Here is a 13,841-nt window from a genome sequence, read left to right as displayed (position 1 = left end):
AGTTTTTGAAGCAGTTTTTTTTATCAAATAAGAAGATCTTTCCTAAGTTTATTAAGTACTGGTTTATTGAGGTATATTGCTTATGATTCTCCCTTATCTAGTCTATTTCTAAAGTCTTTTTATTTTTAATCATTAGCACATGGATTTGATAACTGTTTTATAATAGTTTAAGATAATATTTCCAGTTCATCCTTATCTCTTTTTATATTTCTGCTTAAAATTCCCAAATAAATTTTAGTATTATTAAGTTCTGCAAAATATGTATTTGATAATTTTGGTATATCATTAAAAGGGTGAATTAACACTGTCATTTATTGTTATCGTATTGTTATTTTCATTATGTTGGCAGGGCTCAATCAAGTTCATAGAACATTCCTCTAACCATTTAAGTTGTTCTTTATTTTTAAGAAGTACTTTGTAATTGTATCTATCCAAGCAGTTTCCATTTTTTGATAACTTGAATTCTAGATATTCTGTAATTTATAGTTCTTTGGAATTGTAATTGTCTCATATTTTGTTATTATATACAAAAGAAGTTGATCTTTTATGGTTTATTTTGTAGACTGTGATTCATGGACTACTGGTGTCAGTATCTTTACTGATATTTAATAATTGTATAATCAGCAGAAAGTGATAGTTGTGTCCCCTCTTTACCTATATTTGCACATTTAATTTATTTCTTCTTGTCTTATTGCTATGTCCAGAAATTTCAGAACTATACTTAATTATAATGGTGAGAGTGGAAATCGTTGCTTTGCAGCTGTAAGACAACTTCCTTTACTCTATTTCAACTTACTCATTACAACCAACCTCTAAATAATCTCCTACACCAGTTTCCCTCACTGCTTCCCTGATGAAACTTTCTTCCCTCATGAACCTGATCGGCCATAACTTCTCTGAAACTTCATGCTTTTAGATATTTAACTTGATTTACTGGGCCTATGCCTTCAATAGCTGGAGACAGAGCTCTTGGCTTTCAGGGAAAGGGTGGTGATAGGGGATAGCTAATAGTGTTGGTGGGCAGAGAGGGGACTCTGGATAGAGTGCTTGACCTGAAGTCAAGGAGACTCATTTTCCTGAGTTCAAGTCTTTTTAGCAGTATGACTCTGGTCAAATTGTTTAACCCTGTTTCCCTTAATTTCTTCATCTGAAAAATGAGCTGGAGAAAATGGCAAGCCACTCCACTATCTGTGCCAAACAAAACACACAAAACAACAGCACAAAAAACAAATGGGGTAACAAAAAGTCAGACATGACTGAAGAGCAAGTAGAGCTGATAGTGACAAAAGTTTAAAAAAGCTCTTTTTCACTTAACCCCATTGCCTTAAATAAAATTAACGAAAGAAAGCTCTTTTTTTGCCAGAGTGGTGGTAGGGGGAGTGTAGAGAGTGAGGGGACCATGGCCTGGAACCCACACTATGATTCTTGGTTTCTGTTGAGATAGAAAACTTAAGACTAGAGCAACCTAGAATAAAAGATTGGGGAGTTTGTCTCAGGGATAAGAAAACCCCATACTAATCTTAGGAGAAGAAAATGACAAGCTGCCTGAGAGAACAAGCTATGGACTATCCTTGCTAAAGTAATCATGATTGCAAAGACATTCAAACAGAAACCTGAAATCCCTGAAACAGTAGTTGAGGGCATGGTCGTCCGGTGTTGAAAGGCAGCCTCTGCTTTAGACTTCCATAGCCTGGATGGAACTCTGATTTTAAATTTTAAATTTTAAAATAAATGTGTAGTGGTCTCCAGAAGAGGTTCTTAGTCCCTTTTAAGGTGACTGAGATGTGGAGTTATTCCCACTTGGTCTTATAAAGATGAATTTCTCTTGTAGTCAATTGCAGATAGGAATCTCCCAGGGAAGGCCTGAAATTTTTAAAGAAAAAGTCCACAGCCTTGAAAGATGTTAAAGCAAAGTATTTAGTGATCTTTCGCTTTGGATCCTTTTGAACCTATAAGACCTAAGACCTATGTCTCAGGAGATCTCTTTTCATAAAGTCCAGTCTTAGTAGAGCCTTCAGCAGATACCTGGTGGTGGCAAGAATAAACTCTGTTCAGTGTCTGGAGCTCCCAGCTCCTTGTAGAAGGTCCTCACTATACTGCATCTTAAAAGTAGCTTCTAGTCTTTTATTGAGCCTAATTGCTACTGAACAGATTACAAAGGATCATGCAATCATCTTGTGTCCAGTTGTCTATTATGAAGAATTCAAGTTAATTTTTCTTACCTATATGGTCACAGTGTAGAAGGCTTCTATGGTAAATGAAAATGATATCTTTGAAACAATGCTTGCCTGAGTTCCTTTGGTTGTTATTGCTCTTCACAAACAGATGGTGACAATGCCAAGGACTGAGACCTCCAGTCCAGACCCTGTAACCCTGCCTCCTTCATTGGTCCTGTGGGATCCACCCTATAAGGATCTGGTTCTTGAGCAACATCATTCTGGCTGTTTAGCCATCTGCTACAAGAGAGGTATTCATAACTGGATTTCAATAGCCACCTACCTGGTCATAGGAAATACCCTAAGGTGTTAAGGATACTAGAAATTTCTTTTAATTGGCAGAGATCCTAGGTTCATGGTTGACATGAACCTTGAAGAATAGGGTAGAGAAGACCTTCATTTATAGAGGTTCCTGGGCAGTGGTCATGGGTCTGGCCCAATGGTCTGGGCCCTGGAGAGCACAGTATTGTATAATCAAAGACTTTCCCCTTTGGATAAGTAGTGCAGTTCCTCCTCAAAATCCTTTGTGAAGGTTCAAGGAATTCCTTCTGAGAAAATTCTTAGGGAACCAAGGAGTGGTATCATTGGGAAGCATTTTACTTTCTAATACAATGAAGGGGATAAAATTGTTGTTATATAATTATGGTAGGTGTGAAAGAAACTAGATCCCTTGGTGGTAAGGGAAAGGAGAGTCCTTATATTTAGACACCATAGAAGAAAAGAGCAGCCCTTCCACAGAGGCTTCCAAAGTGGCAAAGATTTTATTTGTCTCATTCCCTTTATGAAGCTTGTAGGGAGTGGGGGAGAGTTTTGGCAAATGAACTAAGGAATTTTGAGTGGGTGATGATACTGGGAGAGCCTGAGATTCTAAGATAGAGGCTTATAATATTTTACTAAAAATAAACCTGTGGCCAGATGAATTGTTGACTTTGTCATAAGTGTCTTTGCAGAGGTATTGAGCTCCTGGAGTTGCTCCTGCCCATCATTACTTCCTCACATCAGATGAAATTTGTGAATACACTGGGATCACTAATTCAGACAATAAACACTTTTTAAGCACCTGCTATGAGTTACACACTGTGCTAATCACTAGGAATAAAAATATGAAAAAAAGAGAGACAGTCCTTTCCTTCAATGAGCTTATAATTTAATTGTGAATAGCAACATACAAAAGGAAACTTAAAGGGGAAGAGGGAAGTACTTAATGTGAGGGTGGGAGAAAATCAGAGAATTGAGTCAAAAAAAACCTCAAAGTAATGCAGCCTGGTGAGAAATCAGATTCTTGACCTGAGCTCTTCTTAAGTGGAATTTGACATTCATGACTCATACTCCAATCAAAGAGCAGTCTGGGGTATCATCTAAACTGTGACTCTGGTGTTCTTGGTACTGCTCTGTTTCATCATTACCACTTTTCATTATTTGCTGATTATTTTTTACATTATATCTATTTTTGCTTTTACTTTACTTGAGATTATGATCTCTACCTCTACCTTTATTTTTTTAACCTCAGCTGAAGCACATTAGAATCTGCTGTAATCCTTTGCCTTAACTCTGTCTTTTGTTTAAAATGTGTCTCTTGTAAATAGCATATTGTTGAATTCTGATTTTTAATTCATTTCGCTATCTGCTTCTCTTTTGTGAGCGAATTCATCTCATTCACATTCACAGTTATGATTATTAACTGTATATTTTTCTCTATCCTATTTTCTTTTGTTTGTTTTTCTTTCTTTTTATTTTGTTCCTCCTCCAAAGTCTATTTTACTTTTAATCACTTCCTCACTTATTCCTCTCTCCCTTATATAATAACCCTCCTTTTTTCCCATGATCTCTTTCCCTCCTATTTTTCTTTTGGGTAAAATTGAGTTCTTTACCCAATTGAGTGTGTGTGTGTGTGTGTGTGTGTGTGTGTTTCTGCTGAGATTGAGTCTGCTGAGATTGAGGTTCAAGCATTGTCTGCTATTCCCTAATTTTCCCCTCCAAAATGAAAGCTTTTCCTTTCATGTGAGAAAATTTTCCCCATTATATCTTTCTCTTCCCTCCTTTCCCAGTACATTTCTCTTTCTTACCCCCTCTTTTTTAAGATCATTCCAACATAATTAACTTCTATGTAAACTTTTAATTGCCTTATAAATGAAAAAAATTCTTAGGGGTTATATAAATCATCTAAACAGTTTGACTTTATTGAGTCCTTATGATTTCTCTTTCATATTTGCCTTTTTGTATTACTCCCGAGTCTTACTTTTGAATGCCAGATTTTTTCTTCAGCTCTGGTCTTTCCATCAGAAATTCCTGAAAGTCTTCTATTTGCTAAATGACCATTTTTCCCCCTTCCTGAATGATTATACTCAGTTTTGTTAGGTAGATTTTTCTTGGTTACAATCCTAGCTTCTTGCCTTTCATAATGTCATATTCCAAGTCCTCCATTACTTTTAAACATAGAATCCATTAAATCTTATGTGATGCTGACTGTGTTTCCACAATATGTAACTTTTTTCTTTTGAATATTTGAAATAAATTTTCTCCTTTACTTTGGAGATCTGAAAATTTGCCTGTGGGGTATCTTTAAGGAGCTTAGCAAATTCTTTCACTTTATATTTTACCCTCTGAATCTAAAATGTCTGGGTAGTTTTCCTTCTAATCTATTGAAATAAGATTTGTATGCTCTTTTTTTATGGTGGCTTTTAGATAGTCCAAGGATTTTTAAATTATTTCTTCATGTTCTATTTTCCAGGTCAGTTGTTTTTCTGATGCAATATTTCACATTTTCTTCTATTTTTTCATTCTTTTGATTTTGTTTTTTATTCATTTATTTTCCCATGTCTCATGGAATCTTGGGCTTCCAGTTGCTCAAGTCTAATTTTTAAAGACTTATTTTTTTCAGGGAATTTTTGTACTCCCTTTGTCATTTGACCAACCTGGTTTTTTAAGGAGTTCCCTTTTTAGTAAATTTTAGTTTTTTTAACCTTTCTATTTTTTAAAGATATTTTCTTCAATATTTTCGTGCTTCTTTTAACAAGTTGTTAATTGTCTTTTCCTAATTTATTTTGAACCACTCATCTATTTCTTGAACACTTCCAGGAATATTTACTGTGTTTGTGTCCTATGAGCATTTTCCTTTGAGACTTTGTTTATATAGTTTTCACACTGTTGTCGTTTTTTTATGGTCAAGTTCTTTTTTTTTTTTTTTTGCTTGCTCATTCTTCCAGTCTATTTTTTGACTTTAAATTTTATGTTAAAATTGGATTCTGCTCACATGGAGGTGGGAGATACTCTCTCAGTCTTCTAATTTTTTATGCTCCTGTTTTCAGACTTAATTCTGGTAATCTGGAACTTTTAAGTGCTTCCAAGGGGCTTTAATCTCGGGAAAGGTATGGTTATTTCTTGTTTCTTCTCTGCTGTGGTCTTTACCCAGGAGGAACCCCTATTCCTATTTTCCCTCTTGACCCAGGAACTGTGACCAGGTCTCCAGATCCCTTGTGACCAATCACAAGTGCTCCTCTCCACTCTAGAACTATGACCTTGAACTGTGTGTAGGCAATAGACTTGCCAATCAGCACCAGCTTTACTCAGTGCCAACAACTGATCCTGTATAATCTTTTTTTTTTATTTTTTTATTTTTTTAGGCTTTTGCAAGGTAAATGGGGTTAAGTGGCTTGCCCAAGGCCACACAGCTAGGTAATTATTAAGTAAGTGTCTGAGATGGGATTTGAACCCAGATATTCCTGACTCTAGGGCCAGTGCTTTATCCACTACGCCACCTAGCTGCCCCTCTGTATAATCTTTCTAATCAGTTGCTCAACCCCCTTCCTACCTCTGGTCTGAGAGCTCTTAAAGTTGCTACTGTGGTCACTATTGCTATGTCTGCATATGGGGGCTCCAAAAAGGCTTTCACACTGTGTCACAGAATTCTCCTAAAGACTTTTTACAATTTTCTTAGGTCTAAAAAAGGCCTTACCTTGACTTTTTATTGGCTTTGCCACTCCAGTTTGATTTGAGGCATTATTTTAAAATTTTTTTGGAGAATACAGCTGGGTTGCTACCACCAATCCACCATATTGTCTCTATCAAACTTTTGACTTGTTTAGGGAACATTACATATTCCACTCTATCTTTTTTCCTCCATTGCCCCTTTTATATGCCCTCTTAGTCAATAGTTTAGTTCCAGAATTATATAGGCAAGAGTTTAGTTTATTCCATGATATTTCAGATCTATTTTTTTTTAGTTTTTGCAAGGCAATGGGGTTAAGTGACTTTCCCAAGGCCACACAGCTAGGTAATTGTTAAGTGTCTGAGGCTGGATTTGAATTCAAGTACTCCTGACTCCCGAGCTGGTGCTCTACCCATTGCGCCACCTAGCCACCCCTCAGATCTATTTCTTAACCATTGCTTTTACCTGATGACTGCTTTAACCCTCATCTTCTATTCATTTAGAAATAAATTTCTTAATAGTTTTATATAACTTTATTTTATTTCCATAATCTTATGTCTGAGAAGCAAATAATTTTTTTCAGATGTTTTTCTTTTTATGAATATCCTAAACACTTCTTTATTATTAAACATTATCATTGTATTTTCATGTATAGTTAGGCCCAAATTTGTGGATATATCATCTGAATTTTGAATTCTTTTACTCTTTGAAATTCTTTATTCCATCCCTTCCCCCAGTTTTTGGTAGGTAAGGAATAGTTATGAATTATTCATATTTCTTTTCCTCTATATCTAAAGTCTTTCTCCTTATAGACAAATTGTTATTTTTCAATGGATTTGTTAAATTAGGTCATTATGAGTTTGTAGTCTTGGTTTTATTTTATTTTGTTTCTTTCAAGTGGACCTTTTGTTTTTCTCTGTTCAGAATCTCTGAGTATTTTCTTTCCATTTTTTTCTTCCATTATGCCATTCAGGAATTTTACTTGTCAGTCTTGGAGATCTATAATCCTTAAGGTGTCTCTATTCTTCCTGATTTCAAGAAGAATGTTTTGATTGCATGGAAATGATGCTTTATTTTGATAGTGCTTTTTTACTTTTCTTCTTTTAGATCATCCTTCACTGTTGTGAATTTATATTCCTAAATTATTTATCATCTTTTTTATTTTGTTGGTAAAAATTGTCACCATGGATTAAGTTTCTTATTCTGCCAATTATTTTTGTCTTTCAGGCTACAAATTCTGCTTTTACTATTCTTATTTCTCTTTGAAATCATTTGGGAGCATCCTGTTCTACATTTGGTGAATGTGCAGGATTCTCTACTTCATAAGGTATTGATTAATTTTCCTTTATTTTCAAAACTTATTCATAGATGTATGAACTCTTTTGCCAGTTTCAGAAGTCATATACACTTCTGTTATATCTTCTCTGTTAATTTATCAGCTTTTTCTTAAGGTCTTTTCTTGAGTTTTCTTTCTTCTAAGATCTTGAGTAGTGTCAATTATATAGCCATATTTTTTTTATTGTTCAATTTCTCTTTCCCCATTTAAAGTAAATCTGGATCATAATGTAACTCAGCCTCTTCAGATGATAGGCATTTCATTATTCATGAGTCTATGTTTCTTCCCCAAATGAATTCTGGAGGCGCAAAACTTGTCTTAGACTTGAGTGTCACATTGCCTTTCCACTCTATTCCAGATAAAATGGCACAAAATATTATTTTACTGCTTTCTCAACCTGAGCAAATTTATGCTGTTTGGAATTTGGATATCTGGGGCAATGGGGCAAGAGGAGTTTTTAGATGTAAAATTGTGTTTAGTTGCAGGCATATGACCTCTCCTCATTCACTCTATACCTGTGTTCAGTGGCCAGGCTCACTGGCAGCACAGAGGCACTACTGCTCCTTCTTACTATTGGGCTTTTCACTGTTATCAAAGCCTGAGCCAATTTTTAATGTTTGGGGGTTTGTATTTCTCTCGGACTTAAAAAAGATGAAGGGGATGGATGTATTTTGAGTTGAATAATGGGGGGGCCGTGTCAAAATATAGGATCAGAAAAAGTAGTAGAGTCCAGTTTATCCCTATTTCTTAACCACAATAAGAAAATGTAAGACAAAATTCTGATTAGGAAAGTAAAAAAAAGTCAAAATCAATCATTTTTTCCTAGTCTTTTTTTCTTAAGAAGACAGATAGGTCTGTGGACACTGGTAACAAAGTTTGGTCAAAGGAGGATGGAACACTCAGTGGCTGAGACAGGGTACTGGCTCAGTGAATATCAAGGCAGAAAGAGATCACAATGGGTCTTTGAACTAGTGCTGGGTGCAAGAATGGCTATAATCTGATCATTTTTTTTTGCAGTTACTCTCTCTCTGAGTAATAGATTTAGGGTAGAGAGGAGCAAGAACAAGTGTAGAGCCTTATTGTGTAATGAAAAAGAAACAACTTCTGAAAACTTAGCTATGTTACTCTGATCCCAGAATAATAGAAATCACCACTATCCTTTTGCCCATCATGAAATCCTGCAGTGGATTAGCCAAGTCAGAAGTTCCAGATCAAAGGAAAGCAGACAGTTCAATTGCTCTGAACCTTTAAAACCTCCCATTGGGCTAGCACTGATTGAATTCAGCAGTAGCAGTCTACTGAAACTCCCAACCAAGGATAACACAAACCTGGGTCAGAAACTTGCAGAGCTCAGTCTAGGAAGGCAGTGAACACAGTTTGCCCTATATCATGCTACTTTTAGACATTGAAAGTTTACAGATCCCCAATCTGAACTTTAAAATTAGCAGATGGACATAAAAGAAGAGAAGTTCAGGTCAGATACTTCCTCCAATTAGAATTTTGTGAATTCCAGCACCACCAGAAAGAAAAAAAAAGATAAAACTTGAAGAATAAGAAAAGAAACTCAACACAAATAAATTAGAAGACAAAAGAATTATAAACAAAATTTCAAATAATAATAATTCATAGAAAAGTGGAAAACAAAAGTGGAAAAAGCTTTAAAAAATTTAAAAAACAAATGTGAGTGCTACCAAATGAGGAAAGAAGTGAGAGCTATGGGAGAAAGATATGAAAAGAGAATTAATATTTTGGAACAAGCAGTATAAAACCTTATTAAGATAATAAATATTTAAAAGTTAAAATCACTAAATGAAATTTAATGACCATAAAACAGTAAGGAATAATAAAGTTAAAATCTGTGAAATAAATGGAAATGTAAAATATTTCATGAGAAAAGCAATTGATTTAGAAAACACAGTCTGAAAAGGTAATTTAAGAAGCATTTAACTACTTAAAAGGCATAAACAAAAATATTAGACATTTTATTTCAATATATCTTTTAAAAATCGAGAAAAGATACAAAGAACGACAATAACCTAGTTTCTGACAAACTCAAAGATACTAATTATTGGACCATGTGTTCACTATTTAATAAAAAACTGTAGGGGCAGCTAGGTGACACAGTGGATAGAGTACTGGCCCAGGAGACAGGACCACTTGAATTCAAATTTCACCTCAGACACTTAATAATTACCTAGCTGTAAGACTTTGGGCAAGTCACTTACTCCATTGCCTTAAATGAATAAAATTTTTAAAAAAAGCTGTTGAGAAAACTGGAAAATGATGTGGAAGAAAATCAGAAAAACAACTGACCTGGAAAATTTGTTACAGAGAAAGAATTTAAGAATTATTGAACTTCTTGAATGTTGTGCTCAAAAAATGGCCTAGACAGCATATTTCAAGAAATTAGAAAGGGAAACTGCCTGGATATCCTTAGAGCCAGAAGGTGAACTGTAAATGGACAGAATTCACTGATCCCCTTCTGAAAGAGATCATAAAAACTTTGTTTCCAGGAATGTTATATCCAAATTTCAGAGATACCAGGTCGTAGAGAAAATATTGCAAGTGATTAGAATGAAATAGGCTAAATATCATGGAACCACAGGCAGGACCACACAAGATATAGCAGTTTTCATGTTAAGGAAATATAGTGCTTAGAATATGATAATTCATAAGTCAAAAAAAGCTAAGATTGCAACTAAGAATAAATTGAAAATTCTTCAGGGGAAAAATGGACATTTATTACAAAAGAAGACTCAAGAATTCTGATGAAAAGATCAGAACTGAATAGAAAATATGACATTCAAGCACAAGAGTCAAGAGATGCATGAAAAGGTAAATGTTAAAGAAAAATTATAAGGGTCTTAACAAGGTTAAACTGCTTACAATCCTATATGGAAAGAACATACCTATAATTCCAAAGGACTGTATTATTATTAGATCAGTTAGAAGGGGGTCTATAAAGACAAAGAGTTTGTTTATTTTGGGCAATAATCTCAAAAACATGAAGAGTCAGGTAAATGAATGCAAAGACAAAGTGGGAAGGAAGAGATATAATGGGAGAAAACTATTTCACAAAGCAAAGCATGCAAGGAAGAACCTCACTATCATCAGAATTAGTTCAATAAAAGAAAATATCTGTCATCTCTGTCTGTCTGTTTGTCTGTCTATCTATCTATCTTCAGTTGAGATAGAAATTTGTCTTATCCAACAAGGAATTAGGAAGGCAAGAGGATAATACAAAGGGGGAACTGATAAAAAAGAGGGCATATTAAGGGAGGTACTTGACTGAAGCAAAATAGACTTTTTTAAGGAAGGATAGGATAAAAAGAGATATAGAAGGATAAACAGAAGAAAGCAGGGTGGAGGAAAATATATAATTGTAATAATCATATCTGTAAATGTGCTTGGAATGAATTCATCCATTAAGTTGAAATGGATAGAAAAATGGATTAGGATCCAGAATCCAATAATGTGTTATTTACAAGAAACTCATTTGAAACAGAAACATACACACAGAGTAAAGAGATGGAGAAAAACACCTATAATGCTCCAGCTAAAGTTAAAAAGAGAGGGGTAGTAATCATGAGCTCAAGGAAATTACATAGAAGTTCTCTAATAAAGATCTCTTCTAACATATATAAGAAACAGAGTCAAATTTGTAAAAAATAAACCATTTCTCAACTGATAAATTGTTAGTGGATATGAAAAGTTTTCAGAAGAAGAAATTGGAATAAACACTCTAAATCACTATTAATTGTAGAAATGCAGATTTAAACAAATCTGAGGTATCTCCTCACACTTATCAGTAATGACAAATGTAAGAAAGGAAGAAGGGAAATATGTATAGTGATGCACTGTTGGTGGTTTATGAAGTAATATGATTCAACCATCCTAAAGAATAATTTGCAACTATGTCCAAATAGCATGCTCTTTGATTTAGCCATACCACCCCTAGAATTATGCCCCAAAGAGATCGAAGAAAAAGAAGAAAAAGATCAAATGTACAAAAATATTTGTAATAACTCTTTTCATGGTGGCAAAAAATTGGAAATTGAGGGAATGTGCATCAATTGGAAAATTGAATAATTTGGGGCATATGATTCTGATGAAATACTATTGTGTTATGGCAGCTAGGTGACATAGTGCATGGAGTGCCAGGAAGACTTATCTTCCTGAGTTCAAATCTGGTTTCAGAACCTTATTAGTTGTGTGATCCCAGGTTAAGTTTCAATTGTGTTTGTCTCAATATTTCTTCTGTAAAATGAACTGGAAAAGAAAATGACAAAATGTAGTATCTTTGCCATTAAACCCCAAATGGAATCACATGACTGAAATGACTGAACAATAACTATTGTACTATAAACAATGATGAGTAGGATGATTCCAGAAAAACCTGTATGAACTGGTGAAAAATGCAGTAAACGGAACCAGAAGATCTTTATATGCAGTAACAGCATGTTATAATAATGATCAACTCTAAGACTGAGCTACTCTGATCAATGTTTGGATCAATGATCTAAGACAATTCCAAAGGTATTATGATGAATTATGCTATCCAATTCCAGATAAAGAACTGATGAGTTCCCAGTGCAAATGGAAGTATAGTTTTCCTTATTTTCCTTGTTTTTTTTGACATATGGCTAATATGAAAATGTTTTGCCTGATTTTCCATGTATAGTTGATATAGTGAGTGGAGAAGGGAGAAAAAGAGAGAGAGAGAGTGAGAGAGAGAGAGAGAGAGAGAGAGAGAGAGAGAGAGAGAGAGAGAGAGAATTTGGAATTCAAAATTTAAAAAAAGAATTAAAAAAATAAATAATAGATATTTTAGAAACAGAGGTAGTTGCCTTCCACCAATGTAAAAAATCCCAAACCCCAAATGTAGCAATTTAATAGAATAACCTGTATAAAATATATATATATATATTGAATTGTAAACTATATATAAAATCTATGTATACATACATATGTATATGCATGTGTATATATAAATAAAAGCATATAATTATATATAAATAAATATATATATATCTTATATGGCATTTTAGATTAATCAAATATAACTTTAAACATTAAATCTTGCAAACAAAATGAAAGCTATAATAAATTTCAATTCCCTTGGCTAAAAGAAAATAAAACTGAAGAGATCTTTTACATTGGGGGATGACTGAAGAAGTTATGCTATGTGACTATATTTAAATATTATGTTGATATTGTTGTTATTTGTCCTTTCAAAGTGGACCAATGCCATCACAAGGGTGATGTCTTGACTTGCAAGTGGATTCGACTTAAGTGAAACAGAGCTTTGCAAAATCATTATCCTCACTCTCCCTGAGTCATCTGATTACAGTGGCAAGACATAAATTAAGATGACTGGGGGTAGTTAGATGGTGCAGTGGATAGAGTACCTGCCCTAGTGTTAGGAAGACCTGAGTTCAAATTCAGCCTAAGACACTTAATAATTACCTTGGGCAAGTCACTTAATAACCCTGTTGCCTTGCAAAAATAAAATAACATTAAATAAAAAAAGATGACTGGCAAAGGCCAGTATGCAATGAAAGACTAACCTTTTTAAGCCAAGGTTTTTCCTAGGTCTCAGTTTGTCTGCGATGACAAGGGGTTAGGTAAGAATTGAGACAAAAGATAGCCTAGTTTGTCATTACAAAAGAATCTATATGGAAGGAGAAGACCCTCAAAGTTTCTGGCCAAAAAAGAAAACAATTGCTATTCAAACATTGAGCAAGAGAGACTTAGTCTTGGAATTATTATTCAACAATCAATGAAAGTCAGAGTGATTTGGATTTAAAGACATAGTCAAGTAGCTCTATATCAGAGTTTTATATCATAAATTAAACCATAAATGCAAAATTTCTTAAACAAAAATTAATTACCCTAATTTTCTGGGAAAAAGTAAAATGAAACAAATTGAGGGGGGGGATGGAGAATCAAACCTCAGACCCCCAAGTTACTTTGTGAAATATAAACAATCAAAATATGTTCCTTTGATCAGAGCACCCACATATTAGGGTATGATTCCCCATGTGACTAGAAAGATTATTGTGCTATAAAAAGTGGTGAATGAGATAATTTCAGAAAAACTTGGGAGATGATGCAAAGTGAAATGGGCAGAATGAAGTAGAATAAATTTAGTCCATAATAATAATAATAATAATAATAATAATAATAATAATAATAATAATAATATTGTAAAAGCTGTTGGAAGCTGCTGATTAATACAAGGATAAATCTCCAGGTGGAGAGCTGTTGAATTCAGGGCACTAATTGAAGCATAATTTTTTTTTTGTTTATATTTGGGTTTTTTTGTCGACTTGGCTAATGCAGAATTGGCTATGCATAATCT

The 13,841-nt window shown here is 34.1% G+C and overlaps 1 protein-coding gene across 10 annotated transcripts in view; it reads left to right on the top strand.

The window, feature by feature from the left end:
* LRFN5 (leucine rich repeat and fibronectin type III domain containing 5) overlaps positions 1-13,841 on the top strand; it is a 380,753-nt gene that overhangs the window by 238,126 nt on the left and 128,786 nt on the right. For 6 of the 10 annotated variants that reach the window (XM_074235998.1, XM_074235994.1, XM_074235993.1 and 3 more), the window contains one exon: positions 7,372-7,471. The exons of 1 other annotated variant lie outside the window; for it this stretch is intronic. The gene's annotated coding sequence lies outside the window, so the exon portion shown is untranslated. Of the gene's footprint in view, positions 1-580; positions 2,468-7,371; positions 7,472-9,413; positions 10,316-13,841 lie in introns of those variants that run through there. 3 more of the 10 variants (XM_074235995.1, XM_074235996.1, XM_074235997.1) reach the window with 3 other exon arrangements.

This window comes from Macrotis lagotis, chromosome 4 (assembly GCF_037893015.1).
Source record: "Macrotis lagotis isolate mMagLag1 chromosome 4, bilby.v1.9.chrom.fasta, whole genome shotgun sequence".
In the NCBI taxonomy this organism is placed as follows: Eukaryota; Metazoa; Chordata; class Mammalia; order Peramelemorphia; family Peramelidae; genus Macrotis; species Macrotis lagotis.
The sequence above is the reverse complement of the archived record's forward strand: the minus strand, read 5'-3'. Positions and strand labels throughout refer to the sequence as shown.